At 47.5% G+C, this 19,686-nt stretch overlaps 1 protein-coding gene across 1 annotated transcript in view; it reads left to right on the forward strand.

The window, feature by feature from the left end:
- CWC27 (CWC27 spliceosome associated cyclophilin) overlaps positions 1-19,686 on the forward strand; it is a 1,011,903-nt gene that overhangs the window by 970,407 nt on the left and 21,810 nt on the right. The gene's annotated exons all lie outside the window — the stretch shown is intronic.

Consider the following 19,686-nt stretch of genomic DNA (forward strand, 5'->3'; position numbering starts at 1 on the left):
AGATCTGCCAGATACAGCGCCATGAAACCGCTGGTGTAAGAGCGCTATATAAGAATTTTTAAACTCAAACTCAAACTCAAACAAGACAGAATCTTTCAGGGTATTATTGAGACGTGAGAAAATATTTGTTTTGGGTGAATCACAGCAGTCTACTTTTGATTTAATTAAGGAGGAAATAGCTCATGCTGGTGTACTAACTCCTTTCCAAAATGATCTTGGCAACATTGTTACAGTTGATGCCAGTGCTGTGGGCATTGTGGCTGTCCTAGCACAAATGCTTGTAAGGGTAGAAAAAACTGCTATGTTAGCCTCACGTTCTTTGTCTGAATCAGAGCGTAATTACTCTGTGATTGAGAGGGAGGCTTTAGCGGCGGCTTGGGCTACTAATCATTTCAGAGTGTTTTTGTGGGGAAGTTCATTTAGGTTGTGTACAGATCACAAACCTTTGTTAAAAGTTTTGGGTTCTGGAGGTATAAGAAATTGTTCAGGAAGACTGGCAAGACTTGCTGTAAGATTGCAAGAGTTTTACTGCAAGGTGGAATATGTTCCAGGCTGGAGAAACAGAATGGCAGACTGTTTGTCAAGGCTTCCTGATAAAGAGGCAATGGTTTCAGACTTACCTACTGAAGAAGTGGTGGCAAATGTGGATGACGCAACAGAGGGGTTTGCTAATGCCATTCCAAGGAAAACTTGAATTAAGGAGATGGAAGAGGATGCTACTTTGATGGGTGTGGTGAGATTGATGAAGGGTGGTATCAGGAGAGAAAGTATCCTTCCAGAAGGTGTGAGAATTTTTTTAAAGCTGGTGGATGAATTATCCGTGACTGATGATGGATTGATCATGCGTCAAGATAAGTTTGTCCCGCCCTCTGGTTTACATGCCAGACTGATCAGTTTGGCGCATGAGGGACATTTAGGGCAAACAATGACCATAAAGAGATTGAGGGAATGTTATTGGTGGCCTTCTATAGATCGGCAAGTCAAGGATTGGGTAGAAAGGTGTGTAGGATGTAAGGAATCTGAGAAAAGGTTGAGGGTTGTGTTAAATATTGCAGGGATTTGTTAGCATGAGCTGAAAGCCATTTTGTATTTTAGCAGCCATTTTAGGTAGCCATGTGCTCGCCATGTGCTGTTTCCCTCTTCAGAGCCTTGTACATGCTCAGAGAGGCCTAGCTAGTAGAATGCACCTGCTCCTAGTATACAACTGTCATCCTATTTTTGCTGCTGTATGGAGAAGTAACTCTCCTCCCACTGTGTTGAGCAAGCAGATCTTGCATGCCCATATTAGGCATTTTGCATGCTTACATGTGCCAGGACCTCCCTTTGGTCTTATGCTGACTATGTAACCCTAAGCATATATAAGACCCCAGTTTTCTGTACTCCTTAGACTGCCTCATTCATTTGCAAAGGCTTCTGTGTGACATAGTCTCCCTCATCTGAGGTGAATAAATGTATTCTTTTTAAATTTCATCTTCTGTGCCAATTTCTTCTTTGTTGGTTTAAAAGGACCAAGTATCAGTGAGACCCCTGAGAAGGTTTCTATTTTCTTCAGTTGGTCTTGGATCTTCAAATGAGTCTCAGTATGTTTCCCTAGCTGATAAGGTGTGGGAAAAGGTGTGCTTGGACTTTATTGGTCCTTTTTCTTTTCTACCAGATAATGAAATGTATGCTGTGGTCTTGGTTGACGCAAAGTCAAAGTGGGTTGAATTTGATTTCATGAGCTGTATTACCACTGCTGCTACTATTGCTGTCATGCGTGATGTCTTTAAGAGGGAAGGATTTCCTTCCCTATTGCTTACTGATAATGGTACGCAATTGACTTCATCTGAAATTAAGAATTTTTGGGATTCTGTGGGTGTAAAGCACTCATGCTGCTCATTGTATAATCCACAGGGAAATGGATTAGTTGAGCGGGTAAATCGAATGGTTAAAGGCCCATGCAGTTGGCACATGGTGCAGGTTTGCCTGTGCACAGTTCTGTCAGTGAGATGCTGTGGGCGTATTGCACATCTGCAAATAGTGTCCATTTGTAATTATGCGTGGAAAGGAAGCAGGTACAAAATTACTTCCCTCATGGATGCGTGAGAAATCAGTTTTAGGAGGGTTAAATAAAGTTTAAAGAAAAGAACACACGTTTCATTGAGGTGGGTGATTGGGTCAAAGTAAAGCCACGTGGTCATAGCAGCTTCCTGAATAAATTCAAGGGCCTTTCAAAGTTAAAGCTGTTGGAGGTAATTTGGTCAAATTAGTTAATGGCCAAACTTGGAATTTGAGACGCGTGGCATTTTATCAAAGAAGAAATTGTAATCATGAAGAACATTTTGAGCATGGGACTGAATCTGATGTTTGTTCACCGTGGATGTTGATGACTGATGCTGAATTGTCAAGAGAACAGTCTGCTGTTCCATCGTCTTCTGATTAAGCCACTGGGTCTGATGAAGAATGTTTAGTTGCAAGGGACGGAGATGAGTCTGTGGGTTCATCTCGTGTCTTGAGGGAGGCTGGGGAAAGAAGAGCTCCAGCGTATTTGAGTGACTATGTTGCTTGACTTGTACTAGTTTTCTTTCTCATGCATTGTTTTCATTTTTGTTATTCATTATCATCTACATATAGCTTGTTATTTCTTTTATTTGTCTTCTGTTTCATTCTTAGTTTTGTTGTATTGTAAGATGGGGAGATGTGTTATATTATATTGAGATGCTGGCTGGAATGGCACTTCTCTGTCATGCACGGTACATTCCAGCATGATGTCACCTCAGTGGCATCATTGACAGTGTGAAGGGGCGACCTCTACGGTTGGCTAGAGTAACGCTTGCTGAAGGACTTTTCCTTTTGTGACGTATGCTGCTCAAATGGCGTAATGATGAATGCCCAGCCACCCCTGCTGCGGCTGTTCCATCCTGACCTTTGCTGTATTCCTAATAACTCCCTGTTTCAAGGTGTTCAGAGACAAGGGGCCTTTCCTGACGCTTCCCAAGTGCAAATGAGACTATAGACCAGTGGTTCCCAAACCTTTTAGAACTATGTCCCACTTTTTAGAGCAACAAACTTTAGTGACCCGCCTACCGTTAACGAACACGAGGAGGGACGTTTTTGAATGAAATTCAATTTATGGTGACATCACATGACTTGCACTTATAACATTTGTAAAGTGCATGTTCACCTGTGGGCATCTTGGCGCTGAATAACAGATGTTTATTGTTACGCAACTCAATGGAACTGATTTTATCTGACCTCAGAAGAATGAAATTCTTAGTGGGCCCGCCAGGATTGAAACAAGTGACCATTTGACCAAACACAGGCCCCTACAGTGGACCACTAATCGTCTACGCCACCAGACCCGGCTTTGGTAGCGCATTGCCATTGGCAGCACATTTTCCATTGAAATGGCCATCACCTTTGCACAGACATACAGTTCTATTGTTTGAACTATGTAGCACACACGTGTGGTGATCGGTTTTATGTGAATATTTATCATTTGTGCATCACCAAGTCTCTTGATCTGTCTGTTAAAATCTGTTTCCAGCACACTTCAGAATTACTGACGTAAACACCAATCTCACAGCAATTTATCCGAAGGCAAAGCCTGACATTTGACCTTTGTCTTTGAAGCATCAAAAGTGACAAGTTAAACACAGAATTTAAAAGTAACGTTATGTATTGCTCTTGCTTTCGACCCGACTCACCCACCTGTGGGGCGCATCAAAAGTGCTCCTCCTTTCATCCACCAGGGAGGTGTCGCCCTCAGTGAGTGCATGGTTGGTGGCAGGTAGGGACACCGAGATTTCCTGTGCCTTCTTGGGGTGGGACTTTGGAATATCGATTTCAGTTGCCTTTTTTTTCTGAGGTCTTTTCGCAGAATTCCTTTTCCCTGTTGGCCTGGTGCCCGGTTTCTTTTCCCTGTTTTTTGTCACATTTCTGGTTTGCTTGGCCTTTACCCCCTCCATGTCCTCAACCATCGCCTTGTGGCTAGATTTGCTGTTGCCAGAATTCAACCCCAGGTTTGACTGCTTTATGATGCACTTTCCTGCCCCCTCCCATGTGGTGTGGTCAGGGTGTGTGCCTTTCCAGGTAGCCAAGGCCCTCCCCATCATTACGTCTAGTGTTCAGTGCTAAGAATACTGTTTATAGTGCGCTGGGTTGGTTTTTATTTGAAGTCCTTAAAAAGGTGTCAGTGACGTGTGCATTGCTTACTCCAGACACCACAGGCACCAACACCAGTCCAAAGGCGGTAAGGAACAGGTAGAATTTGACCTCATTTACTGAAGTAAACTGACCAATGGGAAATCCTCCTGATGGCTTGAAATGCTTGATTCCCCCCCAGCCCTCCCATCCTTTCATAGGAATTGCTTTGATGGTGATGGTTTAAGAAGCAGAACAGTCAGGCAGGAGTGTGATAGTTGTAGTAGCATTTACCGAGACTTAAGTGGTCAAAGCTGCTGCTCTTGCAAGTGCTTGGAACCCGAAGTGTGTTTCATTGCATAACATGTGACCTTTGGCACAGGGTGTGGTAGTTTTAATTAAAGTACAGAAATAAGAGTCACTTGCACCCTGCCCGTGGCAACACAAGACTGTTACTCCCTGCCGGCCCCTATTAACTTCCCTTCCGTTCTTCGCATGCTTGCAGGATGTAGTTGGTTGATGTCTGCTGGAGATGGTGGGCTGTGGACAAAGCACATTTCCATATGGACAGGGAGTCATCAATGTCCCAAGAGTACTTATTTTTTATTTTTAGAGTTTTATATAGCGCAAACTAGACCCGAGACATCGGGTATCAGAACGCTTTTCTTAAGCACCAGTTTCGTTACATAAAGACACATTCATTTTTGTTAAGCACGGGGAGATGCCCAGATTCACAGGATGTTGAGCGTCGTTGCCGAGACCTCTCTAGCCGTAAGGCTACATCATCTTCCATAAAAAACAGATCTTTGGACTATACCATTTCCCGCTGAAAGGCAATATTTCTCTCCATGTGTTCCTTTACCTGGCGTGTCACGCAGTTTGGTGCTTACTTTCCCTACATGTGAAAGAACAGTAGATGTTTCAGCACCCAGGCTTATGTGCTGCATAGCTAAATACATATAAGATCCCAAATGCGAGACCGATCGAATTGAAAATGCTTGTTTACAATGACTTGGGAACCGGAGCTATGCCTAAGTTTGAAGGCCACCACTCTAAGCCCTGAGCTTTTGGGCATGTACAAAGAGCGTAATCTCTGACTTTTCGGCATTCACTTGGAGAAAATGTTTTGTCATCCAGTCTGAAACCGCTGTGATGCCTGCCAGGAAGCAGAATTTACAGGTTGTATCATTGTTGTCAAAAGATAGGAGCAGTTGGGTATCGTATGCGTAAGTGAAATAGGGGTGAACTGAAATTATCTGACAATCTTGGCCAGGGGAAATACAAACACATTAAACAGGGTGGGGCCTAGGCAGGTGCCCTGAGGCACTCCCTTGGTGAGCTCAATGGTACAAGAGCGGAAAGGACCCAAATTAATGGTCTGCGTATGTTGATTTAGAAAACACGAGACCCATTGTACAGGTTGCCAACGGATTCCTATCTCCTCCAGTCTGTGAAGTAATCTATTTTGTGACACAGTGTCAAAAGTGGCTGATAGGTCTAATAGCACCAATAGTACAGCCTGATTGTTATCCAAAGAAAGCCTGATGTAATCTATGACTGCTATTAGTGCAGATTCCGTGTTATGCCTGGATCTAAAACTGGAATGAGAGGGATCTAGGCAGCCTCGGAACTCTATATTATCCATGAGTATTTTGTTGACATGCCCTTCTAGAAGCTTGCTCATTAACGGGAGAAGAGAAAATGGTCAACAATTCAATGGGGATAGGGGGAGGCCTTCCTTTTTGCAAATTGGAGGTATCTATGCCGATTTCCATGCACAGGGTTGAATTCCTTCGGTCAGAGATACATTTAATATTGCTCAGATGGAAGGGGCTAATTGCATAGCTAGTAACACGAAAATCTTTGCAGGTAAGATATCAAGAGGTGACCGTGATTTAGCCACTTTTAACATTTCTGTTATATTAAAAAACTGGATAGGAATATACATTTCTAAAAGAGAAGCATTCCCCGTAGGAGATGAGAGTAGTTGTAATTTTCGGAATGTCTGTGGCATAAGGGAATTGATCATATATTTTATTACTTTTTCCTTCAAAATTATGAGCAATGTTGTCACATAATGCTTGAGGGGGGGAGATAGTGTTGGCAAAAGTGGAGGGGTTAGTCAAGAATTTAAGGACTTTATAAAGTTATTGGATCGAATTACCTACCTGGCTCAAGTGGACGGCGATGTGAGCTTTCCGAGCTTTTTTTATATTCTTGTGATACAGAGCTAATGCATTTTTGAAGAATTCCTTCCTATCCAATATATCAGACTGACACCACTGGTTCTCTAGTTTTTTACACCTTGCCTTCTCTGTGCGCAGTTCGGGTGAATACCAGGCTGCGTGTTGCCTCTTTGTGAATTTGTGTTGATGTTTTACGGGGGGCAAAGGTATCTAAAGCCTTTTTTATAGTTCCGTGCAAGTCCTCTAATTTAGAATTAATATCGCTCCACTCTTCAAATGTAGGGGCCCTTAAATTCCTGCATGAAGGTATGAAGCCTCATGCCAGGAATTAACATAGCTTCTTTGTTTGAGCTTTGTTGGTAGAGAAGAAACTTCATTATGTTTAGGTCTCTATCAATCAGGTTATATGTTGAGGGGCTACTTATAGATTAAAGGCCACCTTATTGTTGCGACCACCAAGCTATGTGCCTTTATCTTCTGGTTTGCCCAAAATCTTGGGGTGTGGCTGCTCTGTGCTTTCTATGACTTTTATATGGCAATCAGCAACAATGTAATGGTTGGCCAGGACTTTTAAAGCCAGCTCCTGCAGTTGTTCAATTTCCTTTCAAGGCATTTCACCGACAAAATGTCTTTGGAACATTTCAGGTTCAAATTAGGAGAGGACTGGATCATTTTCAAAATGCTGCCTCTATTCATGATATCATGAGTGTTTGATCTGGCCTCGTTGGCGAGGTATCTCCTGACTTTTTTGCTTTCTGACCTGTTTTGCTGACTTAATTTTGGCTGGTTTTAGGATTCCGGGAACTTTACCACTGCTGACCAGTGGTAAAGTGCAGGTTCTCTGTTCCTAAAAACATGGTAACGTTGGCTTATCAACAATTGGCATATTTAATTTACTTATAAGTCCCTAGTAAGGTGCACTACATATGCCCAGGGCCTGAAAATTAAATGCTACTAGTAGGCCTGCAGCACTGATTGTGGACTCACTCCAGTAGCCCCTTAAACATGGCTTAGGCCTGCGATTGCAGAGCCTGTATGTGCAGTTTTAAAGATAACCCACTTGCCAGGACTAAACCTTCCATTTGAATGCATATAAGTCACCCCTAAGGTAGGCCCTAGACAACCCCAAGAACAGGGTGTCAACGTCACACTCTACACGCAGGACCCTAAAAAACATTTAAACCCAGTACTACAGGAAATTACTACATTTTGGGGATTATCAGGAATACAGATCAAAGGTAATCAACATTATTTCCCCTATCTGACCATACACATCCATTTGCATTGGAATACCTCTAACCTGGGCCCAAGGCCCAGTAAAGTATCTGGGGATCTGGTTAAACCGTGACATACCTGAACTCTGGAAGATGAACTATGGTTGCATTGTGACTTGGCTAGAAGAAAAAGAGACTACCTCGTCCAAACTGCCACTATCAGTAGCCTGCAGGATAGCAGTGGCTAAAATGATTATTTTCCTAAACTATTATATCTATTTGTCATTCTCCCACTCCCACTTAATCAAGCATTGTTCGATAAACTGCGCTCCCTCATGCTCTCGCTCGTTTGGTCTGTAAACAAGCCTGAGTCTCCTGTGAACTTCTTACGCTTCCGCATCCAGCAGGTTGGGATGAACGCACCAAACATTCCTCTGAACACCTACTGCACACAGGCTCAGTTCCTCGATCACTGGATCTGCCTGACCGCATTTCAGCCCCATCCTACTGTCGAAAAAGACAGAGCCAATCCTACCCCCCCCCACCCCCTTCCCCTTTGCAGGTGGCAGTGTATCAAGCATTCAAGCTCCCCAGGGACGACGTCAATACAGTTGAGACATTGCGATTGGCATGGGAAGGCCTGCAGAATAGAGCTGGCAAAGCAATACTATATGCCTCGTTAATTCCACTGGCTAACAACCCGCAAATACAATGGTACCCGGCAAAAGCGCAGCAACTCGTCTCAACACTTTAGCAGACTTATACCCCGGGGGCACATTCTGGGCCCTCCCAGCGTCAGCTGGTGATTCCTCGCCCACTTTCTCTGACCTGCTCCTATATTACCAGATCCGAGCGGCATGTCACCAGATACATAGCACATTCCTAAACCCTTCTCCGACACTCCAGGTGCTCGAACACTTGCTGACCGACCTATCCCCATGTAGACTTAGAACTCACCACTATAACACTCCACAATGCACCACCCCCGGTGACCAAATCAAAGGCGCTTGAAGGATGGTGCTCAGAACTACACCCGCCCATACCAGATGAGCCATGGTGCTTCTGTTGGAGCCAATTAGAACTCTTATCCCCTAATTACAAAGTAAGGTTAATTTATTTTAAATTTCTCTATCGATATTACCTGACTCCCCTGCAGCTCTGCCGGGTGGGTCTCAGACCAGATGCCAACTGCTGAAGGCAAACAAAACAGGTGATGGACAGAATGTGGATCAATGTCACACATTCACACCAGTCCAAAGATCTGGGCCCAAATCCATCGTTTTTGTGCACTCCACACCACCCTGGGTTAGACAATGGCGATATGCAAATCAGCTCTGACCCTGTGCCCCATGGGAACAGTCCAGTCCGAACTACGAAAGCCATGTCCTTCCCAGAACGGAATCAAGCATCCGAGGACCGGACCGGTTTCGAGGTAACACCTCTCATCAGCCCGGCTAGCTTGACTCCAGTGGTGTGGAGTGCCTGGGACCCACGTCTGAGCATCCCCAGCGCACTTATGGCGGCAATTGCAAACAAAACAGGTGATGGACAGAATGTGTATCAATGTCACACGTTCACCCCAGTCCAAATATCTGGGCCCAAATCCATCGTTTTTTTGCACTCCACACCACCCTGGGTTAGACAATGGCGATATGCAAATCAGCTCTGACCCTGTGCCCCATGGGAACAGTCCAGTCCGAACTACGGAAGCCATGTCCTTCCCAGAACGGAATCAAGCATCCGAGGACCGGACCGGTTTCGAGGTAACACCTCTCATCAGCCCGGCTAGCTTGACTCCAGTGCTGTGGATGGCCTGGGACCCACGTCTGAGCATCCCCAGCGCACTTATGGCGGCAATTGCAAACAAAACAGGTGATGGACAGAATGTGGATCAATGTCACACATTCACCCCAGTCCAAAGATCTGGGCCCAAATCCATCGTTTTTTTGCACTCCACACCACCCTGGGTTAGACAATGGCGATATGCAAATCAGCTCTGACCCTGTGCCCCATGGGAACAGTCCAGTCCGAACTACGAAAGCCATGTCCTTCCCAGAACGGAATCAAGCATCCGAGGACCGGACCGGTTTCGAGGTAACACCTCTCATCAGCCCGGCTAGCTTGACTCCAGTGGTGTGGAGTGCCTGGGACCCACGTCTGAGCATCCCCAGCGCACTTATGGCGGCAATTGCAAACAAAACAGGTGATGGACAGAATGTGGATCAATGTCACACATTCACCCCAGTCCAAAGATCTGGGCCCAAATCCATCGTTTTTTTGCACTCCACACCACCCTGGGTTAGACAATGGCGATATGCAAATCAGCTCTGACCCTGTGCCCCATGGGAACAGTCCAGTCCGAACTACGAAAGCCATGTCCTTCCCAGAACGGAATCAAGCATCCGAGGACCGGACCGGTTTCGAGGTAACACCTCTCATCAGCCCGGCTAGCTTGACTCCAGTGGTGTGGAGTGCCTGGGACCCACGTCTGAGCATCCCCAGTGCACTTTTGGCGGCAATTGCAAACAAAACAGGTGATGGACAGAATGTGGATCAATGTCACACATTCACCCCAGTCCAAAGATCTGGGCCCAAATCCATCGTTTTTTTGCACTCCACACCACCCTGGGTTAGACAATGGCGATATGCAAATCAGCTCTGACCCTGTGCCCCATGGGAACAGTCCAGTCCGAACTACGAAAGCCATGTCCTTCCCAGAACGGAATCAAGCATCCGAGGACCGGTTTCGAGGTAACACCTCTCATCAGCCCGGCTAGCTTGACTCCAGTGGTGTGGAGTGCCTGGGACCCACGTCTGAGCATCCCCAGCGCACTTATGGCGGCAATTGCAAACAAAACAGGTGATGGACAGAATGTGGATCAATGTCACACATTCACCCCAGTCCAAAGATCTGGGCCCAAATCCATCGTTTTTTTGCACTCCACACCACCCTGGGTTAGACAATGGCGATATGCAAATCAGCTCTGACCCTGTGCCCCATGGGAACAGTCCAGTCCGAACTACGAAAGCCATGTCCTTCCCAGAACGGAATCAAGCATCCGAGGACCGGACCGGTTTCGAGGTAACACCTCTCATCAGCCCGGCTAGCTTGACTCCAGTGGTGTGGAGTGCCTGGGACCCACGTCTGAGCATCCCCAGCGCACTTATGGCGGCAATTGCAAACAAAACAGGTGATGGACAGAATGTGGATCAATGTCACACATTCACCCCAGTCCAAAGATCTGGGCCCAAATCCATCGTTTTTTTGCACTCCACACCACCCTGGGTTAGACAATGGCGATATGCAAATCAGCTCTGACCCTGTGCCCCATGGGAACAGTCCAGTCCGAACTACGAAAGCCATGTCCTTCCCAGAACGGAATCAAGCATCCAAGGACCGGACCGGTTTCGAGGTAACACCTCTCATCAGCCCGGCTAGCTTGACTCCAGTGGTGTGGAGTGCCTGGGACCCACGTCTGAGCATCCCCAGCGCACTTATGGCGGCAATTGCAAACAAAACAGGTGATGGACAGAATGTGGATCAATGTCACACATTCACCCCAGTCCAAAGATCTGGGCCCAAATCCATCGTTTTTTTGCACTCCACACCACCCTGGGTTAGACAATGGCGATATGCAAATCAGCTCTGACCCTGTGCCCCATGGGAACAGTCCAGTCCGAACTACGAAAGCCATGTCCTTCCCAGAACGGAATCAAGCATCCGAGGACCGGACCGGTTTCGAGGTAACACCTCTCATCAGCCCGGCTAGCTTTACTCCAGTGGTGTGGAGTGCCTGGGACCCACGTCTGCTGAAGGTGCTGCATCCCACAGGCCTCCTTCCTACATCTGGCATGTGACTGCCCCCCATGGTTCAATTTTGGAGAGAAACTTTTAAAGCAATCCAAGAAACTCTGGAGATAGCACTGGAATATACACCCCTGATAGGTCTATTGTGTTATGTTATGCTGCTCCTACTAGCTAAGCACAGAGTCGCCATACACTGGATGAAACAGAGCGCTCCCTCAGTGGACACCTGGATACATATTATTACTTATTGCCAAGACCAATTGACCACTTTTGGGATCTGATGCCACTCACGTCAAGATCCAAAGACATTTGGGGCCCGTTTTTAACAATGCTACGCACTCACAATGCATAAATCCAATCCACCAACGCCACTATGATACTAAGTTCCTCATGCACATAACACATGGGATCCCTGATGGCCTCAACTTACAAAACCAGTTCATCCTGGTATTTGTTACTGTGGTCATTGCATTTATAATATTGTTCTATAACCGGATCTGTATATTAAGTAATATGTTGTGAGCCTCTCACTCACATTCTCCTGCAGATGCGTAAACTTGTGGACAACTCATGTCGAATTGCAGATGTGCTCCCCACCCTTTTTTTTGTTTAACTTTTGCATTGATAATATAAACCATGTACCATAATTCTACAAATGTATGATTTAGGTAATGAGAAAATTTAAATGCCAATAAAAAGAAAAAGAAGGATGCAGTGTATTTAAAAAGTTGGACATATACTTTTATTTTTTACATGTCCAGGTAGTGAAAACAGTTCTTAAATTCTTTTTTCTATACTACAAGGTCTATATTGCCCATAGGTTAGCTTTGGGATTAGCCTATTCTTTCTTTAAGTGTAATTTCCAATCAGGACAAGATAGAAATTTCAAGTTTGGTGTATCTGGACTCAAAATTTTAAATCACAACTTAATGTTAAAGTTGGATTTTAAATTGTAAGTCTGAAAATGCTGCTTTTAGAGAGTTGGCATTGTCTTTCTTTAACCATTCTGTGCCTTGCCTGTCTTTGAATACACGTCTGGGTACGTGACAGCTTGCCTTTGTGCATTCTGTCTAGAACGACACACACAAAGGGAGCTGAGAAATGTCATTCACATCCTGATGGCCCATCACCAGGCTGATGGGCCTTCCCGAGCTAGATGAGAGGGAGGAGCCGACACTTGCACCTGAACAGGGCTGTGCCTGACCTCACACAAAGAGCTGCATGCCCCCCTGTAGTGAGATTTGGAGCCAGGACAGGAAGGGCAAAGACCTTGTAGAATTAAAAAGCCTCTCTTGGAAGTCTCCCCACTTCAAAGGCACAACTGGGTATTAATACTGGACCCCTGACACCACCAACTCAGTACACTCTGGACATTAGGACGCTACCAGGAAGAGTGCTGTTGAAAGGACTGACACTCTCCTGGATTTGCTGGACTCCTGCTCTGCTGTGCCTGCCCTGCTGCTCCTTGCCTGTTGGTGAGAAGAAATGGACCCGAATCTCTACCTTCCTGGAACCAAGTGACTCCAAGTGCTTGCTTCCTGTTCAGTCCCAGGCCTTCAAAGGGGTTTCTGCAGCTGATTTCTTCAAAAACCCATGCAGTGTCTGCTTTGCGCCAGTCAGAACCAACATATTCTCCAGAAATGTATAGCTTTCTAGGATCACCCACGAGTTTCACACCGGTTTCCACCACAAACTGGAAGTAGTTTGAAAGCACAAAAACTTGAAAAAATGACTCTGCATGTTCCTAAAAGCTGGAAAGATGGTAACTTTAGTACAGCGTATTAGCAGATGCAATTTTTAAGAAAAGCATCAGACATTTTTTTTTTTTTTTAAACCTTTATTTTCGAATGCACAACACTGGTTAGAGGCGGCAGACCCGAGAGCAGAGGACGGCCCGGGACCAGGGTTCGATTCCCGGCGCGGCAGGTTTCTGGACCAGGGTCAGCGGACTCGATAATTCTCTCGCCTCGGTGCCCACTCTGATCAGGGATCACACTCGGCAACTCTGGGCATTAGCTTGCCTCATCTTCACTAACGGCCCCACCAGACCGCCGGGGATGCCTGGTCTCACCCTGGAGATACCCATTAAGGGACCATCTCTCAGGGAAGCCAGGAAGGGTTTCGCAGCGGTCGAAGCGCCTTGGGACCCTCCGGGTAAGTAGTGCGCTATATAAATGCCTATACATTTACATTTACATTTACAGTGTCTGCCTACAACCCAGTCGGGCCGGCCGCTATGACAATCAACAGGATAACAGGCCACAGTGCGCTGCGGAAAGGCCATAAGTCACATCTTTACGGTGCAGTGGCATCAAACATCATAGGGAGGATCACGTTGGTTTCATTTTATAATTTTGATGAAATTGAAACAAACAACACAAACACTCACATGATAAGAACAGTGTCTGGGGCAGGGGAGAGGGGGAAGGGGGAAATCACTCTCTAAGGATAAAGGCAATGTTCTAAGGGGCGGGGGTACGGTGAAAAGAAACATTAAAAACCCATAGAGGTAAGTCTGTAGGAACGTCAACTACGGGGACGAGGGAATATCAGCAGCAAAATCAAGTGGGGGGGTACAGATGTCTCCACAATATTCATTCCACTGTGACCAAATCCTACCCCACTTCCTGGGACGGCCACGAGCCTCATATACCGTCTTTTCCCGAAACATGCACCAGTCCATGTTTTCTTTCCAAGCACTTATTCCAGGTGGTCTGTGGGAGCCCCAAAGTTGCTCAATGTCCCTCTTAGCAATCATGTTGCCCAGAGTGATCCAAAAGGTCTGAGCGGCAGTACAATCCGTAGGTTCCCACACATTAAGCAGGCAGCGCCTCGCCTCAGGGAGGAGAGAGACTTGGTGACTCGCCCCATTACATCATGCACTCTGGACCAGAAAGCGGAGATCACCGGACATTCCCATATAATATGGAGAAAAGTGCCATCCATACCACAGCCACGCTTACACAACCCATCAGCAGAAAACCCCATCCGAACCAGACGCGTACCAGTCATGTAAACTCGGAGGATCTTCAGTTGCACAAAATGAAGGCGGGCCGGAATAGCTACCTCCCGGGGGGGGAGGAAATCACCATCTGCCAATCCTCGTCATCCAGTTCGAGGCCATCTGCTGTCCAAGAGGCCCTAAGTCGCACCAGAAGGTCAGCCCTGGTATTAATAAGCTTTTTATAAATTTGAGAAATCGTACTGTCCGGCACATGGCTGTCCAGAATCCGATCCTCAAGCGGGGATGAATGGGGGATTTCCGTCCCTGGGGGGAACACGGAAAGCAGGGCATGTCGCACCTGAAGATAACGAAAATATTCCCTGTCATCCAGTTGATATTCCACCTTCACGGCCTCGAAGGATTTAATTGTGCCTCTGGCCCAAAGATCCTCCACCCTGCTAATACCAATCATTTCCCATCTGTCAAACCCTATCGTACGCCACAGGCCACCCAAACGCTCTGAGTCATATAACGGAGTCATGCGCGTCAATCTATCACTCAAACCAGTGGCCACAGTCGCATCTTTCCATGCACGCACGGCACATTTCGTAGGTCCAGTCAGAAGTCGGAATGGCGCTTTCGAGTATAAGGCCCTATTAAAGTTGCCGCCCGGCAATAGAAATTTATCCATAGCGAAGGCGGGAGCGGGCCCCGGGGAATAAGTCACGTGGTTAATCGCACCAAGCTGTGAGGCCCAATAGTAACGCCTGATGTCCGGGAGGGCGATGCCACCATCATACCAAGGGAGCGTGAGTTTAGGCAAGCCCGTCCGTCTCAAATTAACTGCCTCTGAAGACCTTCTACCTTGCGAAAGTAACGAGAAGGAACAGGATCAAAAAAATGTTGCAAGGCATACAAAAATCTAGGAAGGGACATCATTTTAAAAAGTGCCGCGCGTCCCAATGGGGACAGAGGCAGGCCACGCTACCTCCGCATATCCTCTTTAAGACGACGAAGAGGAGCATGGAGATTTCGGTCATACCGCACAGAGGAATCCATAGAGATGAAAATTCCCAAATACTTAAACCCAGTCTCCGCTACTTGGATCGGGAATCTACGAGGTAGCGGAGGCAGCTCCCCCGCTATAACATACACGCACGATTTGGACCATTTAATAACGAGTCCCGAGTTCTTCCCAAAAGAGGTAAGAACATCAAAGAGCACGTTGAGGGATTTCTGAGGCGAGGTAAAATAGAGCAGAATATCGTCTGCGTAAAGAGAGACGCGATCCTCAAGATCCGTTGCCCACCGGATCCCCTTAATCGAGGGCTCCCAACGAAGCCACGCCGCCAGTGGTTCCAATGCCAAAGCAAAGAGAAGTGGAGAGAGCGGGCAACCCTGTCGAGTGCCACGCCCCAGTGTAAACGATCCAGAAACTCTGCCGTTAACTACAACCTGTGCCAACGGCTGTTCATACAGAAGCCGCACCCACGCAATAAAGTTAGGGCCAAAACCAAACTTCGAAAGGGCCGCCCACAAATATGGCCACTCAATGGTGTCAAAAGCCATCGTGGCATCCAGGAAGGCCAAGACAGCGGGTTCAGTAAGGGTCCCAGCTCTCGCGAGAACGCTGTGGAGTCTACGGAGATTGAGCGCCGTATTCCGATGAGGAATGAAACCGGACTGATCCGGATGGATCAAGTCACAGATAACTGTCAACAAGCGATTAGCAAAGGACCTTATCCAGGATCTTAGGTTCAGCGTTAAGCAACGAGATAGCGCGGTAGGAAGTGCACTGATCACGAGGCTTGCCGTCCTTGTAAATGACTACTATAGTTGCCAAACGCTGGTCGGAAGGGAGGAGGCCTGTCTCAAATGCATCAACAAACATAGTACGCAGATGGGTCGCCATTTTATCTGGTTGCAATTTGTAGAGCTCGATAGGTAAACCGTTGGGCCCCATAGCCTTACCCGATCGCAAGGACCGAATGGCAATGGCAATCTCGTCCACCGTAATAGGCGCATCTAGAGCGGAGCTATCCTTCTCCGACACACAAGGCAGCGCGATATCGCGCAAAAGCAAGCGGCTTCATCTCGATCACTCACAGACCGGTATACTGTTTGGAAATGGTCCACAAAACATTCGACAATCTCACCCGGATCAGTCACGCACACTCCAGTTTCACGGGTTATTACGGGTACCACACGATTCAGTCGCTCAGATTTATCCAACCACGCCAACAGCTTACTAGTCTTATCACCCACATCATAGAGCCGGCCCAGCTGATTCATACGCATCACTTTAGCAGCGTCAGTCACCAGGGCTCTATAGTCTGCCTGTTTCAGCGCTAAGGAATGCAAAATTGCAGGGGTATCATCACCACCCAGGTCACTTTCAAGCGAAGCAATTTCTGCCTCAAGAGCTAACACAGTTTCTCTCCTGGCCTTCTTATCAGCAGCAATAAAGGACAGCGCGGAACCCCGTATAACGGTCTTCAAAGCCTCCCACAGGGTAGTAGGGGAAGAGACGGATCCCTCATTCTCGTCAAAATAACGATCAATGGCCTTGACCAGGTCTGAGCGAAGCTTAGGATTCCTAAAGTGCCAGGGATGAAGAGGGGGGATCTACCCCCAAGGAGGCCTCCCACCGAAACCTCAAGTAGCATGGGGGAATGGTCGGAAATACCCCTGGGAAGATGTCGGACCCCACGCACCAAGGAGGTATTAGCAGTTAACATCAGGAAGTAATCAATCCTCGAAAGGCTGCCGTGTGCACCAGAGTGGAAAGTATACTGGGTTTGCGTAGGGTGCAACATCCGCCAGACATCCACTAACCCTAAAGTCTCAATCAGTTCAGTCAACCACAGCTGGGATGACGGCAAAACCCTGGGGGGTAGTCGGTCACATTCACCAGAAACCACCGAGTTAAAATCCCCACCCATTATAAGGACACCATCTGAAAGCCCTAAGAGAGTCCTAACAAGATCAGCATAAGTAGTAGCCTGGAGTCCCGGAGGAACATAAACAGCAACAATTACGATCAGCGTCCCCTCCCATCTCCCCGAAACAGCAGCATATCGACCCGATCGTCCAGGGAAACTTCATCTATGTCAATGGGCAAGGAGGATTTGACCATTATACCAACCCCCCGGGAGCCGGATGTGAAACCAGCATGGGCCACCAGTCAGTAGCCTCGTCGATCCAGGGCTTTACAAGCATTCCCTATCAAGTGGGTCTCCTGCAGCAGAACTACATCTGGGGAATGGCGTCTAATAAATTGAAGCACAATACCACGCTTGATCCTGTCTCCCAGACCATTAACGTTCCAAGACATCACTTTCATATCACCCCCCCCCCCGCCCCCCCCCACACCCCATCCCCGCAGAACCCCCAAACCACCCTCTCCAGGAACCCCAGAACTAAGGATGCAAGCAAATAAGAAATTACCACGTGAGAAAACATACACATAACATGAAGAACAACCAGAACCCCCCCCACCCCCGACCAAGAACCCGTTACAACACCCCCCACCCTGCACCCCTGCTGACATAGAAGCCACCCCAAACTGCAGTGTGCCTGTCGCCCCTTCATCAAACTCTACACAAAGAACCCCTGAGGAGGAAGGGAGAGACAATCCCACCCCGGGCCTAATAATGAGGACACATAGACATTACTCTGTAAATAACTGCGACCCAGAATCGGACCTCAGGAACCAGAATGTCACTCCTGTGCCGTTGCACCTCCGTCCGCGCCTCCAGGGCCTCCACCTCCGGTGTCCTCCTTGGGCAATGAGTCCAACCAGTCGCCAACACTGTCCGGTAGATCAAAAAAGAAAGTACGTTCTCTATACTCGATGCGAAGGCGAGCAGGAAACAACAATGCGTACTTAAGTCCCAAGTCCCGTAAACGACGTTTCACTTCCTGGAATCCCGATCGTTGCCGCTGCACTTGAGGAGTGAAGTCAGGGTAGATAGAAATGGAGCTGTTCTCAAATTTCAGCGGGCCATGTCAGCGAGAGGCCTGAAGAATGGCGTCTCTATCCCGAAAGTGGAATAGCCTAGCAATGATAGGCCTCGGGGGAGCCCCCGGTTTAATCTGTCCACCCGGGAAGCGGTACGCACGCTCGACCGCAAAGAACTTACTCAGGCCTGCAGGAGCAAGTTGAGTCACAATTAATTCTTCGACCAAAAGATCGATTGATGCAGCACCACTGTCCTCCGGTACCCCAACCAGGCGAATGTTGTTCCATTGGGCCCTATTATCATATTCCTCCATGCGTCTGGCCAGTAGATCATGTGATGACCGCAGATTACCGATCTCCGATTGTGCGTCCGCCATGTCGGTAACAAGACTGGTGGCTTTAAGGTCCAAAGCTTTGACCCTTTCATTGGTCTTAGCCAAGTCAGCTCTAATAAGGGTAACATCAACCGCCACTGTGTCGATCTTGGACACAATGGCTTTATACTGTTGTCCCATGTCCGTCTTGATCCCGGCAATGGCGGCCATGAGATCTTGGAGGGACACCTCCGATGTCGCCGCCAGGTCCGTCCTCGGGTCTTCAAGACTACACGCCAGCAGCACTGGGAGAGCCTCTCGGTTGTGTGTAGCGGTCCATAACGTTAGACTGGACCGATCCCCCACGGGTAGGCATTTTTGTTCTGTGTTTCTCCGTCTCTGGTTTAGTCGCCATATTGGATTCAGCACCCCGAAGGGTCTTCCTGGATCTAGTAAAAATGGCAGCGATCTGTTGGTCTCCAGAACAGCACTTCTACTAAGAATCGCAGCCTGCCGGCCCAGGGCTGCGGGCAGAGAGCAAAGTTGGCTAGATCACCGCAGCCAGGAATGAGAAGTGCTTCCTAGGTAACCATCTCGGAGGTAGAAGGAAAACCGAAAGTGAAAGTGACAATGTCACCGGTTGAGCAGATGTTAGGCGACCGTTGTTCTTGAATTACGTCTCGGCCATCCAGAGCAGCAGAGACCCCGGTCTCGTCCGGGGCTAGGCCTGAAAACGTAGGACGACGTAGAGACGGTTCCCAAAGTCCGATCCCAGCCCTGAAAAGTGCAGCAGCATCAGCAAGAGTAGAACTTCAGAAGCCCATCAAAATAATCAGGATATCGAAAGGATAAATCAATGAGGGTGGCGCGGGTCTCGGGAGCTCTCTGCTCACGCGACCATCTTGGATGCCCGCGTAGCTCCTCCCAGACATCAGACATTTTTTGAGTAGCTTTTTTTTAAAACTATTTTTACCCACAAACCTCAGAATGTAGCTATATTTTGGTTATTGTCTCAGTAGTCCCCTCCAAGTGAATCCACAAACCATGGGTACCTATAGAATCTCCATGATGTTGAGAAAAAAAGGAGCAAATTTGGGCTGGATACCTTAGTCGAAAAAAGTTATGGAGGCCAAAGGG

Source organism: Lissotriton vulgaris, chromosome 3_1 (assembly GCF_964263255.1).
Source record: "Lissotriton vulgaris chromosome 3_1, aLisVul1.2, whole genome shotgun sequence".
In the NCBI taxonomy this organism is placed as follows: Eukaryota; Metazoa; Chordata; class Amphibia; order Caudata; family Salamandridae; genus Lissotriton; species Lissotriton vulgaris.